We start from the raw sequence: 20145 nt of genomic DNA, 5'->3' as shown, positions 1-20145 counted from the left end.
CAAGGACCTAAGAGCAGTCAGGGGCAGGACCTGTCTGATTCCCGCCTGAGCCAAGAGCTGAAAGAGAGTCACTAGGAGCACCTACATACCTGAAAGCAGAGCACCTGTTCCCAGAAATGGCTGAAAGAAAACAGGAAAACAATTCTACAAGAGGGTCAAGCCACTGTCAGAAACAGCAAGACAAGCTAACACCAGAGACAACTGGATGGCAAGAGGCAAGCACAGGAACCAAGACTACTTGGCATCCTCAGAGCCCAGTTCTCCCACCAAAGAAAATACTGGATATTCAAATACAAAAGAAAATGAAGATTTGGATTTAAAACCACATTTTACAATAATGATGGAGGACTTTAAGAAGGATGTAAATACTGCCCTTAAAGAAATGCAGGACAATACAAGTAAACAAGTAGAAGCCCATAAAGAGGAAACACAAAAATCCCTGAAAGAATTACAGGAAAACACAAGCAAACAGATGAAGAAACTGAACAAAACCATCCAGGATTTAAAAATGGAAATAGAAACAATAAAGAAAGCACAAAAAGAGACAACCCTGGAGATAGAAAACCTAAGGAAGAGATCAGGAGTCATAGATGCAAGCATCATCAACAGAATACAAGAGATAGAAGAGAGATTCTCAGGGGCAGGATACCATAGAAAACATTGACACACCTATCAATGAAAGTGCAAAAAGCAAAAGCCCCTAGCCCAAAACATACAGGAAATCCAAAAACACAATGAGAAGAACAAACCTGAGGATAATAGGTATATAAGAGAGTGAAGACTGCCAAAGGGTCAGTAAATATATTGAACAAAATTATAGAGGAAAAGTTCCCTAACCTAAAGAAAGAGATGCCCATAAATGTACAAGAAGCCTACAGTTTCCAAATAGTTTGGACAAGAAGAGAAATTCCTCCTGTTACATAATAGTCAAAACACCAAATGCACAAAAAAAGAAAGAATATTAAAGCAGTAAGGAAAAAAGATCAAATGACATACACAGGCAGACCTATAAGAGTCATATCAGACTTCTCATGAGAGACTATGAAAGCCAGAAGATCCTGGACAGATGTCATACAGACCCTAAGAGAATACAAATGCCAGCCCAGGCTACTATATTCAGCAAAACTCTCAATTAACATAAATGAAGAAACTAAGATAATCCAGGAAAAAACCAAATTTACACAATATCTTTCTACAAATCCAGCCATACAAAGGATAATAGATGGAAAACTCCAACACAAGTAGAGAAATTAAACCATACAAAAGGCAAGAATATAATCTCCCTGCAATGAAAACCAAAGAAGAGAGACACGCAAACATAATTCTACATCTAACAATGAAAATAACAGGAAACAATAATCACTATTCCTTAATATCTCTCAACATCAGTGGACTCAATTACCCAATAAAAAGACATAGACTAACAGACTGGATATGTAAAGAGGACCCAGAATTTTGCTGCCTACATGAAACACACCTCAGAGACAAAGACAGACACAACCTCAGAGTAAAAGGCTAGAAAACAACTATGCAAGCAAATAGTCCAAAGAAACAAGCTGGAGTTGCCATTCTAATACCAAACAAAATTGACTATCAACCAAAAGTCATCAAAAAAGATAAGGAAGGACACTTCATATTCATCAAAGGAAATATCTACCAAGATGAACTCGCAATCCTAAATATCTGTGCTCCAAATTCAAGGGCCCGTACATACATAAAAGAAACCTTTCTAAAGCTCAAATTACACATTACACCTTACACAATAGCAGTAGGAGATTTCAACACCCCACTCTCATCAATGGATAGATCATGGAAACAGAAATTAAACAGAGACATAGAGAAACTAACAGAAGTTATGAACCAAACGGATTTAACAGGTATTTATAGAACATTCCATCCAAAACCAAAATGATATACCTTCTTCTCACCACCTCATGGTACCTTCTCCAAAATTGTTCAGTCACAAAACAGGACTCAACAGATACAGGAAGATAGAAAATAATCCCATGCATCCTATCAGATCACCACGAAAAGGCTGGTCTTCAATAACAACAATAATGACAGAAAGCCCACATATATATGGAAGTTGAACAACACTCTATTCAATGACAATTTGGTCAAGGAAGAAATAAAGAAAGAAATTAAAGACTTCTTATAATTTAATGAAGATGAAGATACAACATACCTAAACTTATGGAACACAATGAAAACTGTGCTAAGAGGAAAACTCATAGCTCTGAGTGCCTGCAAAAAGAAACAGGAGAGAGCATATTTCAGCAGCTTGACAGCTCACCTAAAAGCTCTAGAACAAAAAGAAACAAATACACCCAAGAGGAGTAGAAGGCAGGAAATAATCAAACTCAGGGCTGAAATCAACTGAGGAGAAACAAAAAGGACTATACAAAGGAACAACAAAACCTGGAGCTGGTTCTTTGAGAAAATCAAAGAGATAGATATACTCTTAGCCAGACTAACCAGAGGTCACAGACAGCGTATTAACAAAATCAAGAATGAAAAGGGAGATCTAACAACAGAATCTGAGGAGATTAAAAAATCATCAGATCTTACTACAAAAGCCTGTATTTAACAATACTTGAAAATCTGGAGGAAATGGACAATTTTCTAGACAGATACCAAGTAACAAAGTTAAATCAGGAACAAATGAACCATCTAAATAGCTCCATAACTTAGAAAGAAATAGAAGCAGTTATTAAATGTCTCCCAACCAAAAAGAGTCCAGGACTCGATGGGTTTAGTGCAGAATCCTACCAGATCTTCATAGAAGACATCACACCAACACTGTCCAAACTATTCCACAAAATAGAAACAGATGGAGGACTACCACATTCCTTCTATGAAGCTACAGTTACTCTTATGCCTAAACCACACACAAAGACCCAACAAAGAAAGAGAACTTCAGACCAATTTCCTTTATGAATATCAATGCAATAATACTCAATAAAATTCTTGCAAATCAAATCCACGAACACATCAAAATGATCATCCATCATGATCAAGAAGGCTTCATCCCAGGGATGCAGGGATGGTTCAATATATGGAAAGCCATCAACATAATCCACTATATAAGCAAAAGCAAAGATAAAAACCACATGATCATTTCATTAGATGCTGAGAAAGCATTTGCCAAAATTCAACAATCCTTCATGATAAAAGTCCTGGAAAGATCAGGAATTCTAGACCCATACCTAAACATAGTAAAAGCAATATACAGCAAAGCAGTAGCTAAAATCAAAATAAATGGAGAGAAACTTGAAAGCAATCCCACTAAAATCAGGTACTAGACAAGACTGCCCAATCTCTCCCTACTTATTCAATAAAGTACTCAAAGTCCTAGGCTGAGCAATTAAACAACATAAAGAGTTCAAAGGGATACAAATTAGAAAGGAAGAAGTCAAAATATCACTATTTGCAGATGATATGATAGTATACTTAAGTGACCCCAAAAATTCCACCAGAGACCTACTAAATGATAAACAACTTCAGCAAAGTGTCTGGGTATAAAATTAACTCAAACAAATCAGTAGTCTTCCTTTAATCAAAGGATAAACAGGCTGAGAAAGAAATTAGGGAAATGACACCCTTTACAATAGTCCCAAATAATAGAAAACATCTTGTTGTGACTTTAACCAAGCAAGTAAAAGATCTGTATCGGAAGAACTTCAAGTCTCTAAAGAAAGAAATTGAGGAAAATATTAGAAGATGGAAAGATCTCCCATGCCCATGGATTGGCAGGAATAATATAGTAAAAATGGCCATTGTACCAAAAGCAATCTATAGATTCAATGCAATCCCCATCAAAATTCCTACTCAATTCTTTATAGAGATAGAAAGAGCAATTTGCAAATTCATTTGGAATAAGAAAAAACCCAGGATAGCCAAAACTATACTCAACAATAAAAGAACTTCTGGAGGAATCACCATACCTGACTTCAAGCAGGTTTTAAGAGCAATAGCCATAAAAACTGTATGTTATTGGAAAAGAGACATGCGGTAGGTCAGAGGAATAGAATTGAAGACCCAAAAAAACCCACACAACTATGGTCAACTGATCTTTGACAAAGGAGCTAAAGCCATCCAATGGAAAAAAGATAGCATTTTCAACGAATGGTGCTGGTTCAACTGGAGGTCAGCATGTATAAGAATGCAAATCGATCTATTCTTATCACCCTGTACAAAGCTTAAGTCCAAGTGGATGAAGGATATCCACATCAAATCAGATACAGTTATCCTAATAGAAAAAAAAAGTGGAGAAGAGTCTCGAACACATGGGCACTGGGGAAAATTTCCTTAACAAAACACCAATGACTTATGCTCTAACATCAAAAATCAACAAATGGGACCTCATAAAACTGCAAACAAAATATGAAAACATAAAACTCCCAAAAGATTGGGAAAAGATCTTTACCAATCCTACATCATGTTGAGGTCTAATATCCAAAATATACAAAGAACTCAAGATGTTATACTCCAGACAGCCAAGTAACCCTATTAAAAATGGGGTACAGAGCTAAACAAAAAATTTTCTGCTGAGGAATATCGAATGGCCAAGAAACACCCAAAAAAATGTTCAAAATCCTTAGTCATCAGGGGAATGCAAATCAAAGCAACCCTGAGATTCTACCTCATACCAGTCAGAATGGCTAAGATAAAACCTCATGTGACAGCAAATGCTGGCAAGGCTGTGGAGAAAGAGGAACACTCCTCTATTGTTGGTGGGATTGCAAACTGGTACAACCGCTCTGGAAATCAGTCTGGAGGTTCCTCAGAAAATTGGACATTCCACTACCTGAGGACCCAGCTATATGTCTCTTCGGCATATACCCAAAGGATGCTCCAACATACAACAATGACACATGCTCCACTGTTCATAGCAGTCTCATTTATAATAGCCAGAAGCTGGGAAGAACCCAAATGCCCTTCAAAAATTCAAAAAATGTACATTTGCACAATGGAGTACTACTTTGCAATAAAAAACAATGACTTCATGAAATTCATAGGCAAATGGAATGAACTAGAAAATATCCTCCTGAGTGAGGTAACCCAATCACAGAAAAACAGACATGGTATGCACTCATTGATAAGTGGTTATTAGCCCCAAAGCTCAAATTACCCAAGATGCAATCCACAGACCACAGGAAGCTCAAGCAGAAGGATGATCAAAAATGCGGATGCTTCCACTCCTTCTTAAAAGGAGAATAATAATATCTAGAAGAGGTGATTTGGAGGCAAAATTTAGAGCTGAGACTGAAGGAAGAGCCATTAGAGCTTGTCCCACATGGGGCCAATATATATACAGCCACCAAAACTAGATAAGATTGATGAAGGTGAGAAATGCACGCTGAAAGGGACCAGATATAGATCTCTCCTTAGAGACACCACCAGAGCATGTCAAGTACAAAGGTGAATCCTAGCAGCAAACCACTGAACTGAGAACAGGATCCTCTTTGGGGTATTAGAGGAAGGACTGTAACTGCTGAAGAGGCTTGCAGACCCACAAGAACAACAGTGTCAAACAAACAGAGCTTCTAAGGACTTAACCACTATCCAAAAACTGTATATGGACTGACCTTGGGCTCCAACTGCCTATGTAGCAGAGAATAGCCTTATTGGGGCACCAGTGGAAGGGGAAACCCTTGGTCCTGCTAACATTGGACCCCTAGTGCAGGAGAATGTCAGGGAGGGTGGTAAGGGGAGGTGGGTGGGGAGAACACCCTTATGGGGGAGGGGAAATAAGATAGGGAGCTTATGGACAGGAAATCGGGAAAGGGATTAACATTTGAAATGTAAATAAAGAAATATATCCAAAAAAAGAGAAATACTGGAGCTAATTGATGTTATAAATAAAATCAATTTGACAAATATTTATAGAACATCCTAGCCAAACATAAAAGTATATTGTTTGTTTTCAGCACCTCACAGAATTTTCTTCAAAACTGACCTACTCATACACAAAACAAGTCTTAAAAGATACAAGAAAATTGAAATAATTCACTGCATCCTATCAGACCACAATTGATTAAGCCAAACAGCAGCAACAGAAAAGAAATCTTTCAATCTCAGGAAAAGTGAAGAACTTTCAGTTTATTGAAATATAGTTCAAGACAAAAGAAACAAAAACTTTCTAGAATTCAGTGAATGTTTATACAAGAAACCTAAATTCATGGAACTCTGTGAAAGATCTGTTGAAAGGAACATTCACAGCACTAAGAATTTATATAATAAATTGGAGAGATCTCATAGTAGCAACTTGACATCATAGCCAATGAGTCTACAACAAGGAGTACTCACACCCAGGAAAAGTGGATGACAATAAACTAACAAAATGAGTGCTCCAATTAATAAAATAAAAAAGGGAATAACAGAAAGAACTTAGGACATGAAACAGTTGGTTGAGAAATTAAACAAGATATATCAACATTTGTATAAACCAAATAAAGGACATAGAAAAAAGATACAAATTAGGTCAATCGGAAATGAAAGGAGGAAACATCAGACACTGAGGAAATACAGATATTCATAGTACATATTTTAAAAACCACAATCTCCACAAAATTGAAAAATTTAAAAAAATGATAATTTTTCAATATATAACATTTACCAAAGTTAAACTGTGATCAGATAAACAATTTAAATAGACCGACGACCTCTAGTAGAGGCAGTCCTTAAAGTGTGTCCAATCCCTGTGCTTCAGCCCCCCTTACCCCACCCATACTCAGAGACAGCCCAGGAATTCTGACACCCCAGGTTCACAGTTGAGTCCCATACTCCTGCCATAATACCAGACAACTAGGAAACCCCCACTTCTACCTGGGGCACAGAAGACACAGGACCTCCTGTATTTCCAGAGATACCTCTTCCTTCCAGTTCATAACTGTATCTAAGTTCAGATTCTGTGCTCCAGCTGCTTTCACCATTATGTCCACACCCAGAGACAGCTTAAACCACAGGAGTTATGACACAGCCAGGCTCACAGATCAGGCTACACCAACACCTTCCTACACAGAAATAGCCCGTTCTAAGGAGGCCCAACATAATCAGGCTTACCAGAGGGACCAGCTCCTGTCAGAGACATCAATGTCAGGTAACACTGGAGATAACCAGATGGTGAGAGGCATGTACAAGAACATAAGCGACTGAAACGGATGCTACTTGGCAACATCAAAACCAAGTTCTTCCACCACAGCAAGTCCTTGATAACCCAAGACACTGGAAAAGCAAGATTCTGATCTAAAAACCATAACTCATGATGATGATAGATGACTTTAAGAAGGACATAAATAACTCCCTTAAAGAAATACAGGACAACACAATAAAACAGGCAAAGGAATGAACAAAACCATCCAGGATCTAAAAATGAAAATAGAAACGATAAAGAAATCATAAAGGGAGACAACAATGGAGATGGAAAACCTAGGAAAGAGATCAGGAGTCACAGATACGAGCATTACCAACAGAATACAAGAGAGAGAAGAGAGAATCTCAGGCATAGAAGTTACCATAGAAGACATTGAAACAAGTCAAAGAAAATTCAAAGGGCAAAAAGCTCCTAACCCAAACTATCCAGGAAATCAAGGACACAATGAAAAGACCAAACCTAAGAATAATAAGTATAGAAGAAAAGGAAGATTCCTAATTCAAAGGGCTGGTAAACACCTACGATAAAATCATAGAAGAAAACTTCCCTAACCAAAAGAAAGCAATAGCCATAAATGTACAGGAAGCCTACAGAATGTGGAATAGACCAAACCAGAAAAAAAATCCTACCTTCACATAATAAACAAAACACCAAATACACAGAACAAAGAAAGACTATTAAAAGCTCTAAGGGTAAAAGGTCAAGTAACATATAAAGGCAGACCTATCAGAATTATACCAGATTTCTCAACAGAGAGTCTAAAAGCCAGAAGATCTTGGGAAGATGTCACGCAGACCCTATGAGAACAGAAATGACAGCCCATGTTATTATATCCAGCAAAACTTTCAATTACCATAGATGGAGAAACCAAGATATTCTATGACAAACCCAAATTTAAACAATATCTTTCCACTAAACCAGTCCTACAGAGGATAGCAGAAGGAAAACTCAAAACAACAAGGGGAAACTACACCCAAGAAAAACAATGAATTAATCTTCTCAAAACAAACCACAAAGAAGAGAACCACACAAACTCAATTCCACCTCTAGCAACAAAAATAACAGGAAGCAATAATCACTGTTAACAATCCTTAACATCTCTCAACATCAATGGACACAATTCTGCAATAATAAGACATAGGTTAAAAGACTGGATGCATAATTAGGACCCAACATTTTGCTGACTACAGGAAACACACAGCTCTTCAGTTTTGTACAATTAGATGGTGGCAAATAACACTTAGAGTAAGTCCACCATAGTTTAGAAAAAGACATTTCATTATTGTAGTTTGAAGGGTGCAATGTCTGGATAAATTGTTTAAAACCAGACATCTCAGATTGCTGATGAAAAATGAGCATTCCAGGGGAAGAGTTAAGCAAGAAATCTCCTATAGCTGTGATCATATCAAATTGTGACACACTGACCCAGAGTCTCTGAATGTCTTTAGATTTCCACAGTATGTAAGTAAATTGTATAGCAGAATCTTTGTCTCCATAAACAATCACAACTTTTGCTGATGACATTATGATTTGGTTATAATATTTACCAATCATGTCAAAGTATAAAATCTCATCAATAGGGATAATAGTCACGAATGCCAAACAGACTGTGCTTCTTTTCATTTCTCCTCTCAATTCAGAAAGAAATTGAATTCCATGGTCATCATCTGTAATTATCACTCCCACCCAGTTCCATCTGAAATGGACCACTAGAGACACCATGGCTAGGGGTAGAGACGTGTCCTTGGGAGCTATCTGGTAGAGATGAGGAAATTGTTCACGGTCATTCAGAAGAAGGTTAAAATGACTGCAGTAAAGCTGAAAAACATAGACCATAAGTTGCAGCATGAAAAAGGTGTAATGCATAGGGTTCACTCTGAGATCTAAGTGTGCTAGAGCAAATGCAAGGATGTTAGAAAGTGCTTATTCTTCATCTCACGACTAAAGCCACATACAACTGTTTGACTTCTCTAAACAGATACAGATAAACTAACCCTTCTGGTAAGACATCTCACATTACTGATATCTCTCCTGCCCATTTGTCATAAAATTGTTGCATTTGCCATATAGAGTATCTAAGTATTTATGCTTGATTGATCAGAATAGACATAAATGCATTCTCTGCCTTTTAACCTGCCTTGGTTCTCAGAAAGTCAGACTAAAGTGAGATAGTATTTCCTGAAAAGTAACTCTGACTTACCTCTGGAGTTCTAGAGATATACAGGTATCGTCCAAGTTTCATAGATGGTGACCATGAACAATTAAGTATCTTCTCTGGTTTATACAGGTATAATTAGGAATAAGTTCCTTTCTTTTCACAGACAAACCAGTTTTCTCATCATCACTCATTAGATTACATTCAATATTAACTAGCAGAGAAATGTTGGGTAAAATATCAAGGTTACTATTGATTTCTTCCATGGCAAAGTAAAGAGAGAAAACCAAGTAGATGGCCTTAGGTGTCACCCTGAAAACAGAGCAGACTAATCATGAGAGATACGGGTTCTTATTGTGGTAATCTTTAAAACTCAATGTGGGATAAACAAAGACTTCCTTGATGTGTTTACCCATTAATATGATGACAGCGATGTTTCTCCTGCTCATTTGTCATAAAGTTGTTGTGTTTGCCATAGAGAGTATCTAGGTACTATGTAGTTTATTATGATGTGAAGTCTGTAAAAGAATTTATGGATTCTCAATTTTAATATGGATTTCTTATTTATACCATTCTCTCCTTTTTGGAATTTTCTACAGTTCCTCTCAGTTTTTGTGAATATATTGAAAAAAAAAATCTATGTGTTATCCATGAATAAGAAAAGATTTCCTACCCAACATTGAATCTGCTCATGCATTCTACCTATACTTCTAATACTTCATATATGTGGGAAATATTGGGAATTATCTGCTATTTAGAGTGCTGTATCCTGTTTTTGTTTTTGTTTTTGTTTTTTTTTTTTTTTTTTACAGAGACAGCACTATACAATGTCATGACTTTCTAATGGGTATAAAGAAGGTCTACAGAGGTAATGCAAAACACAATAATGTCCCTCTTTCCTTCTACATAATTCATCTCTACCTCTTCTACTTTATGCTGTACCTAATTGAGTGATATAAGTTTCGTTATAATTACACCATTTTAGAGTTAGGAATGAACTCCTCTATCTGCACAAGTTCCCTTATATTTTAGTCATTAGTTCTTTATCTATATTCATTGGATATCACATAACTGGCCATGGGTTCTATCTGGTTCAGTTTTTTTATATGTCATGTTTCTAACACATTCACTTTAGCTTCTGTCTTTTTTAGTGACCATAGTTTAATTGGACATTAGTGCTGTGATATATATTTAATACAATTTGATGATCTTATTTAACAATAATATATCCTTTCAGTAATTTGTTCTTGACACTGGTGCATTTACTTAACTATTCTATGCTTCTTCTATATTTTTCTTATTTTTGAATCACTTTTTTCTATAGTGTTCTAGTTTTTTATGTCTTAGATTTTTTCATTCTTTCAAAATATCTGCAATTATGCCATAATTTTTTTAGGTGTTTGCCAATCTGTACTGGAGACAGATATATCCTATCAAAATTGATTTTCCTCTTCTAAGTGAGAGTAACACATTTTTGCTTGGGCCTTTCTTCTTGCTTCTCTTCTTTGTGTCTATGTGGTGTGTCATGGTAATCCTTTATTTTATAGATAATATCTACTTATCAGTGAGTATATATCATACATGTCCTTTTGGGTTTGGGTTATCTCACTCAGGAAGCCATACAAAGTATTTCATGGGAAGACCCTATGTCCAGCTGTAGATGACCAAAACAAAATAAACTCAGTGACAGTTTGGAAATTCTTTTTCTCATTGTATTTTTTCAGGGGATTAATATTTTTGAAATTTTTCTTTTATTTTTTAAATAATTTACATTTTTATTCACTTTATATCCTGATGACAGCCCCCAACCTCCTCTATCAGTCATACTCCTACAAATCTCTTCTCCCACTGCTTTGTCCCCTTCTTGTCAGAGAAGAAAGTCCTCCTGGGGCACCATCACAATTTCAGACATCTAGTTCTACCAGACTAGGCACAGAGATCCAACCAGAGAGTCAAAGTAGGGGAAGGGGACCAATGGTGGGAAACAGAAATTGAGACATATCCTGCTCCATTTGTTAGGGGTCCCATAGAAAGATCAAACTATACATTTGCTACAAATATGTAGGGGACCTAGGTTCAGCCAATGCATGTTCTCTGGTTGTCACTCCAGTCTCTGTGAGACCCTATGGGCTCAGATTTGTTGACTTTGTCTCCTTAGTGTCCTTGACCTCTCTAGCTTGTTTAATTTTATTCCCAACTCTTCCACAATACACCTCATTTTCTGCCTTATATTTGACAATGGGCTTCTGGATCTACCCCTAGCTACTGTTAGATGAAGCCTCTCAGGAGACAGTTATGCTATATTCCTATATGGAAACATGTAACAGTATCATTAATAGGCTCCAGGGTTGGCTCTCTCCCATGGGTTGGGTCTCAAGTTGGGGCAGTAATTGGTTGGCTGTTTCCTTAGTCTCTGCTCTATCTTTATGCATGCACATTCGTAGGCAAGGTACATTTTTGAGTCGAAGGTTTTATGGCTGGGTTGCTGTCCCCTACCCTCTGTTGGAAGTCCTATCTCCAAAAAGAGATGGCAACTTAAGTTTCTATATCCCTCTTAGGAAGGAATATTAAGCAGTGTCACCCAGCCCTGTAGATCCTCATATTCTCTCTTGTCTCAGGCCTCTACTAGTCCCAGAGATGCTCTTCCCCATTTTTCATAATCACTCACATACTTCTCCCATTCACTTCCCACTTGATCACCATGCCATTTCCTTTCTAACCCCCTCTCTTACCCAGTTCCCTCCTTCCATCCATCTCTGGTGAGTATTTAGTTTTCCCATCTGAGTGAGATTCATGCATCCTCCATTAGGACCTTATTATCATTAAGTTTCTTTAAATCTATGAACTGTAGCGTGGTTACCCTGCACATTATGGCTAATGTTCACTTATACTAATGAATACCTACAGTATGTGTCTTTATGGGTCTGCATAACCTCATTCAAGGTTGATAGTCTCATATTCCATCCATTTCCCTGAAATTTCATTAATTCTTTGTTTTTCTTAGCTAAATAGTATTTCACTGTGTAAATGTATCCTATTTTATTTCCATTCTTCAGTGAGAGATATCTAGATGGCCTCCAGTTTGTAGATATTACAAGTAAAGCTGCCATGAACGTAGTTGAACATTGTCCTTATAGTATAGTTGGAAATCTTTTGGGTTTATGACAAGGAGTGGGATAGATAGGTAGGTCTAGAGGTATAATTATTTCCTCTTTTCTGAGAAACCATCAAATTGATTTCCAAAATGCTTGTAGAAGGTAGCACTCATGTGAGCAATGATGGAGTGTTCCATTTGGACCACATTCTTGTCAGCCTGTGTGGTCAATTGAGTTTTTGATCATAGTAAGTTTTGATCTTTTCTGATTATAAAGGAAGTTGAATGTTTCTTTCTTTTTTTATTAACTTGAATATTTCTTATATACATTTGAGTGTTATTCCCTTTCCGGTTTCCGGGCAAACATCCCCTCCCCCTCCCCTTCCTTATGGTGTTCCCCTTCCCACCCTGCCCCCCCATTGCCGCCCTCCCCCAACAGTCTAGTTCACTGGGGTTCAGTCTTAGGGACCCAGGGCTTCCTTCCACTGGTGCTCTTACTAGGATATTCATTGCTACCTATGAGGTCAGAGTCCAGGGTCAGTCCATGTATAGTCTTTAGGTAGTGGCTTAGTCCCTGGAAGCTCTGGTTGCTTGGCATTGTTGTACATGTATAGGGTCTCAAGCCCTTCAAGCTCTTCCAGTTCTTTCTCTGATTCCTTCAACGGGGGTCCTATTCTCAGTTCAGTGGTTTGCTGCTGACATTCGCCTCTGTATTTGCTGTATTCTGGCTGTGTCTCTCAGGAGCGATCTACACTTCTGCACTTCTTTGCTTCATCCATCTTGTCTAATTGGGTGGCTGTATATATATGGGCCACATGTGGGGAAGGCTCTGAATGGGTGTTCCTTCAGTCTCTGTTTTAATCTTTGCCTCTCTTCCCTGCCAAGGGTATTCTTCCCCTTTTAAAGAAGGAGTGAAGCATTCACATTTTTGATCATCCGTCTTGAGTTTCATTTGTTCTAGGCATCTAGGGTAATTCAGGCATTTGGGCTAATAGCCACTTATCAATGAGTGCATACCATGTGTGTTTTTCTGTGATTGGGTTACCTCACTCAGGATGATATTTTCCAGTTCCAACCATTTGCCTATGAATTTCATAAAGTCATTGTTTTTGATAGCTGAGTAATATTCCATTGTGTAGATGTACCACATTTTCTGTATCCATTCCTCTGTTGAAGGGCATCTGGGTTCTTTCCAGCTTCTGGCTATTATAAATAAGGCTGCGATGAACATAGTGGAGCACGTGTCTTTTTTATATGTTGGGGCATCTTTTGGGTATATGCCCAAGAGAGGTATAGCTGGATCCTCAGGCAGTTTAATGTCCAATTTTCTGAGGAACCTCCAGACTGATTTCCAGAATGGTTGTACCAGTCTGCAATCCCACCAACCATGGAGGAGTGTTCCTCTTTCTCCACATCCTCGCCAGCATTTGCTGTCACCTGAGTTTTGATCTTAGCCATTCTCACTGGTGTGAGGTGAAATCTCAGGGTTGTTTTGATTTACATTTCCTGATGACTAAAGATGTTGAACATTTCTTTTTAGGGTGTTTCTCAGCCATTCGGCATTCCTCAGCTGTGAATTCTTTGTTTAGCTCTGAACCCCATTTTTTTAATAGGGTTATTTGTCTCCCTGCGGTCTAACTTCTTGAGTTCTTTGTATATTTTGGATATAAGGCCTCTATCTGTTGTAGGATTGGTAAAGATCTTTTCCCAATCTGTTGGTTGCTGTTTTGTCCTAACCACAGTGTCCTTTGCCTTACAGAAGCTTTGCAGTTTTATGAGATCCCATTTGTCGATTCTTGATCTTAGAGCATAAGCCATTGGTGTTTTGTTCAGGAAATTTTTTCCAGTGCCCATGTGTTCCAGATGCTTCCCTAGTTTTTCTTCTATTAGTTTGAGTGTGTCTGGTTTGATGTGGAGGTCCTTGATCCACTTGGACTTAAGCTTTGTACAGGGTGATAAGCATGGATCGATCTGCATTCTTCTACATGTTGACCTCCAGTTGAACCAGCACCATTTGCTGAAAATGCTATCTTTTTTCCATTGGATGGATTTGGCTCCTTTGTCAAAAATCAAGTGACCATAGGTGTGTGGGTTCATTTCTGGGTCTTCAATTCTGTTCCATTGGTCTATCTGTCTGTCTCTGTACCAATACCATGCAGTTTTTATCACTATTTCTTTAAGTGCTTTTGGCCATTCAAGGTTCCTGTGTTGAGAATACTTTTTTATTGGATATTTTCTTTATCTATATTTCAAATATTATCCCCCTTCCTGGTTTGCCTCTGGAAACCCCCATTCCATCTCCCTACCTCTGCCTCCATGGGGGTTCCCCCTCACCCACTCCCTCCTGCCTCCCTGCCCTGGCATTCCCCTACACTTGGCATTGAGACTTCACAGAACCAAGGTCCTCTCCTCCCATTGATGCCTGACAAGGCCATCCTCTGCTACATATGCAGCTAGAGCCATGGGTCCCTCTGTGTGTACTCTTTGGCTGGTTGTTTAGTTCCTGGAAGCTCTGGACTGTCTGGTTGGTTGATATTGTTGTTCTTCCTATGGGGTGGCGACTCGCTCAGCTACTACAGTCCTTTCTCTAACTCCTCCATTAAGGACCCTGTTCTCAGTCCAGTGGTTGGCTGCAAGCATCAGACTCAGTATTTGTCAAGCTCTGGCAGAGCGTCTCAGGAGACAGTTATATCAAGCTCCTGTCAGCATGTAGCCAAAAGCATCCCCAATAGTTTCTGGGTTTGGTGACTGCATGTGGGATGGATCCCCATGTGTGGCAGTCTCTGGATGGCCTTTCCTTCAGTTTCTGCTCCATATTTTGATTCCGTATTTCCTCCTATTAATATTTTGTTTCCCCTTCTAAGAAGTACTGAAGCATCCAAACTTTGGTCTTTCTTCTTCTTGAGCTTCATGTGTTCTATGAATTGTGTTTTGGGTATTCTGAGCTTTGGACTAATATCCACTTATCAGTGAGTGCATATCATGTGCATTCTTTTGTGATTGGGTTACCTTACTCAGGGTGAGAGTTTTTAGTTCCATCCATTTGCCTAAAGAATTTCATGAAGTCACTATTTTTTAAATAGCTGAATTGTACTTGTGTAAACGTGCCACATTTTCTGTATCCATACCTCTGTTGAAGGACATCTGGGTTCTTTCTAGATTCTGGTTATTCTATAAATATGGCTGCTACCAACATAGTAGAGCATGCTCAAGGTTGTTTTGATTTGCATTTCCCTGATGACTAGGAATGTTGAACATTTCTTTAGGTGCTTTGTGGCCATTCAATATTCCTCAGCTGATAATTCTCTGTTTAGCTCTGTATCCCATTTTTTAAAATAGGGTTATTTGATTATCTGGAGTCTAATTTCTTGAGTTATTTGGATATTAATTGCATCATTTAGTTCATTGGTGTTTACCTGATTCTCTTCCTATATATTTTGGATATTAGCCATCTACCGAATGTTGACTTGGTGAAGATCCTTTCAACATATGTAGGCTAGGTGAAGATCCTTTCAAAATCTGTAGGCTACTCTTTTGTCATATTGACAGTGTTCTTTGCCTTATAGAAACTTTTCAGTTTCATAAATCCCATTTATCAACTCTTGATTTAAAACCTGAAACTTTGGTGTTCTCTTCATGAAGTTGTTTCCTGTACTGATGATTTCAAGGCTATCCCCCTCTTTCTATTCTATTAGATATAATGCATGCAGTTTTATGTTGAAGTGATTGATAAACTTCAACTTGAATTTTGCAGGGTGACAAATATGGATAATTTGTTCACTCTTCTACATGCAGCCATTCAATTAGACCAGCAACTTTTGTTGACTATTATTTCATTTTTCCGTTGTACTGTTTTGAATTCTTTATCAAGTGCCTATAGGTGTGACTTTATTTCTGGGTTTTCTATTCCATTTCATGGATTCACTTGTCTGTTTTTACACCAATACCATGCAAGTTTCATTTCTATTGTTCTGTAGTACATCTTGAGATCAGGGATGGTTGTCATAAGTCATCTAGGATAGGCTAAGAGTAGCAGGTAGCATTTCTGGAGGAGGCCCACTGTTTTTGCATGGTCTGCATTAGGTGAGCTTGATGGCAAAATCCCAGAGAGACTTCTTCTTGCAGCTGATATGCTTTTCCTATCATTATTAAATTAACATAATAATTCTTGGACTTTAGTTCAATAGGTCAGATTTCCAGCACATAAACATAAAGATATACTTTCTTTACATGAATTAATGGTTTTATAGAATTTCTGATTTGATTAAAATAAGTTTAGGAAGAAAGTTTTAAGACATGGTCTTAACCCAAATAATATAAAAAGTACCTCGTTGTGACTTTAACCAAGCAAGTAAAATATCTGTACAATAAGAACTTCAAGACTCTGAAGAAAGAAATTGAAGAAGACCTCAGAAGATGGAAAGATCTTCCATGCTCATGGATTGGCAGGATTAATATAGTAAAAATGGCCATTTTACCAAAAGTGATCTACAGATTCAATGCAATCCCCATTAAAATATCAATCCAATTCTTCAGAGAGTTAGACAGAACAATTTGCAAATTCATCTGAATAACAAAAAAACCCAGGATAGCTAAAACTATCCTCAACAATAAAAAAGGACTTCAGGGGAATCACTATCCTGAACTCAAGCAGTATTACAGAGCAATAGTGATAAAAACTGCATGGTATTGGTACAGAGACAGACAGATAGACCAATGGAACAGAATTGAAGACCCAGAAATGAACCCACACACCTATGGTCACTTGATTTTTGACAAAGGAGCCAAATCCATCAAATGGAAAAAAGATAGCATTTTCAGCAAATGGTGCTGGTTCAACTGGAGGTCAACATGTAGAAGAATGCAGATCGATCCATGCTTATCACCCTGTACAAAGCTTAAGTCCAAGTGGATCAAGGACCTCCACATCAAACCAGATACACTCAAACTAATAGAAGAAAAACTAGAGAAGCATCTGGAACACATGGGCACTGGAAAAAATTTCCTGAACAAAACACCAATGGCTTATGCTCTAAGATCAAGAATCGACAAATGGGATCTCATAAAACTGCAAAGCTTCTGTAAGGCAAAGGACACTGTGGTTAGGACAAAACAGCAACCAACAGATTGGGAAAAGATCTTTACCAATCCTACAGCAGATAGAGGCCTTATATCCAAAATATACAAAGAACTCAAGAAGTTAGACCGAGGGAGACAACAACCCTATTAAAAAATGGGGTTCAGAGCTAAACAAAGAATTCACAGCTGAGGAATGCCGAATGGCTGAGAAACACCTAAAGAAATGTTCAACATCTTTAGTCATCAGGGAAATGCAAATCAAAACAACCCTGAGATTTCACCTCACACCAGTGAGAATGGCTAAGATCAAAAACTCAGGTGACAGCAAATGCTGGCGAGGATGCGGAGAAAGAGGAACACTCCTCCATTGTTGGTGGGGTTGCAGACTGGCACAACCATTCTGGAAATCAGTCTGGAGGTTCCTCAGAAAATTGGACATTGCACTACCTGAGAACCCAGCTATATCCCTCTTGGGCATATACCCAAAAGATGTCACAACATATAACAAAGACACATGCTCCACTATGTTCATAGCAGCCTTATTTATAATAGCCAGAAGCTGGAAAGAACCCAGATGCCCTTCAACAGAGGAATGGATACAGAAAATGTGGTACATCTACACAATAGAATATTACTCAGCTATCAAAAACAACGACTTTATGAAATTCGTAGGCAAATGGTTGGAACTGGAAAATATCATCCTGAGTGAGCTAACCCAATCACAGAAATACATACATGGTATGCACTCATTGATAAGTGGCTATTAGCCCAAATGCTTGAATTACCCTAGATGCCTAGAACAAATGAAACTCAAGACGGATGATCAAAATGTGAATGCTTCACTCCTTCTTTAAAAGGGGAACAAGATTACCCTTGGCAGGGAAGAGAGAGGCAAAGATTAAAACAGAGACTGAAGGGGACACCCATTCAGAGCCTTCCCACATGTGGCCCATATATATACAGCCACCCAATTAGACAAGATGGATGAAGCAAAGAAGTGCAGAAGTGTAGATCGCTCCTGAGAGACACAGCCAGAATACAGCAAATACAGAGGCGAATGCCAGCAGCAAACCACTGAACTGAGAATAGGACCCCTGTTGAAGGAATCAGAGAAAGAACTGGAAGAGCTTGAAGGGGCTTTAGACCCCATATGTACAACAATGCCAAGCAACCAGAGCTTCCAGGGACTGAGCGACTACCTAAAGACTATACATGGACTGACCCTGGACTCTGACCTCATAGGTACCAATGAATATCCTAGTAAGAGCACCAGTGGAAAGGGAAGCCCTGGGTCCTGCTAAGACTGAACCCCCAGTGAACTAGATTGTTGGGCGGAGGGCGACAAGGGGGGCAGGATGGGGAGGGGAACACCCAAAAGGAAGGGGAGGGGGAGGGGGATGTTTGCTCGAAACCGGAAAGGAATAACACTCGAAATGTATATAAGAAATATTCAAGTTAATAAAAAAGATACGGTCTTAAATTGCTTTTTTGGACAGATGCAATAAAAGTTAAAATTATGAATAGAATGTGCCCACTCCTCATAATAGTAATTAAAGGCTGCATGATATGTAATACAATGAGCATTCATAGTTACACTAAAAAGAGAACCAGACTTGGGGAACAAATCATGCTTAAGGAGAATCATGAAGGTCTAAGGATAAAGCCACATGTGTGCAATATGACAAAGCAAGGCCATTTAAAACCTATTGCTTTGAACTTATAATGAACCCATAAGAATGAAACACTGCTTTGAATTTAGTACTAATATCCTTCTGTAACTCCCCTTTATCTAACATTTCATCTCTGAGGTAATTTTCTAAGGAATACTTTGTCTAACGAGATATAAATATGTCAGAGAAAATGGTTAAAGTTGGTGTTGGTGAATTGGTTACGGGGTTTGGCCTCATCAATCAATCTATCCATCCATCCACCTACCCACCTATTCATATATACATGTCTGTTTGTATGTATGTATGTATATGCGTGTGTATGTAAAGGTATGTATGAATATTTGTGGAGAATAGAAAAAATGGCAGGGATGAAATAAAAATGTGAATGGTAATGGTAAATGAAATGTGAATAAAAAATGTCTATGTATGAATGAATGTATACGCGTGGTTCGTATATTTGCCTTTATAAAAAAGCATTTTAATTTTTTTTATTTCATTTGTATTGGTTACAAAGAGTTAAACCAGCCAAGCCAGAGAGGCTTGATAGAGAAGAGAGCAATAGAAATAAAACTTTACTTAATTCATCTGCTGTTAGCAGCAAGTGTCCAGGAGATCCAGAGACTTGCAGCTTTTCACCTCAGAGTAACTTAAAGTCAAGATTAGCATACTTTATTATAGAAAGAAACCATATTCTCTTTTAGAACAAATCTTGCTTTCCCCAAAGCTGCTTCAGAGGAGCCAGACCAAAAGTTAAGCTCCAGGCAGATGATACCTCCAGATGTCCATATACTATGTTAATCCTACGGATCCACAAACATGAAAGATCTTCCCATGCTAAGAGATATCTTCTTCAGTTTCTGAGAATTGGTAGTTCTTTTGTTCTTACAGTTCTTCATACTGTTTTAGAGTTACACCAAGATATTTATATTATTTATGATAACTGTAAAAGGTGTTGGTTACATAATTTCTTTCTTTTCAGCCCCTTTATAAT

General features: G+C 38.1%; 1 pseudogene; it reads right to left on the bottom strand.

Moving 5' to 3' along the window:
• The window catches only part of LOC116893200, a 77599-nt pseudogene that overhangs the window by 4806 nt on the left and 52648 nt on the right, over positions 1–20145 (bottom strand).

This window comes from Rattus rattus, chromosome 2, assembly GCF_011064425.1.
Source record: "Rattus rattus isolate New Zealand chromosome 2, Rrattus_CSIRO_v1, whole genome shotgun sequence".
Taxonomy (NCBI): Eukaryota; Metazoa; Chordata; class Mammalia; order Rodentia; family Muridae; genus Rattus; species Rattus rattus.
This window is presented reverse-complemented; position numbering and strand designations above follow the sequence as displayed.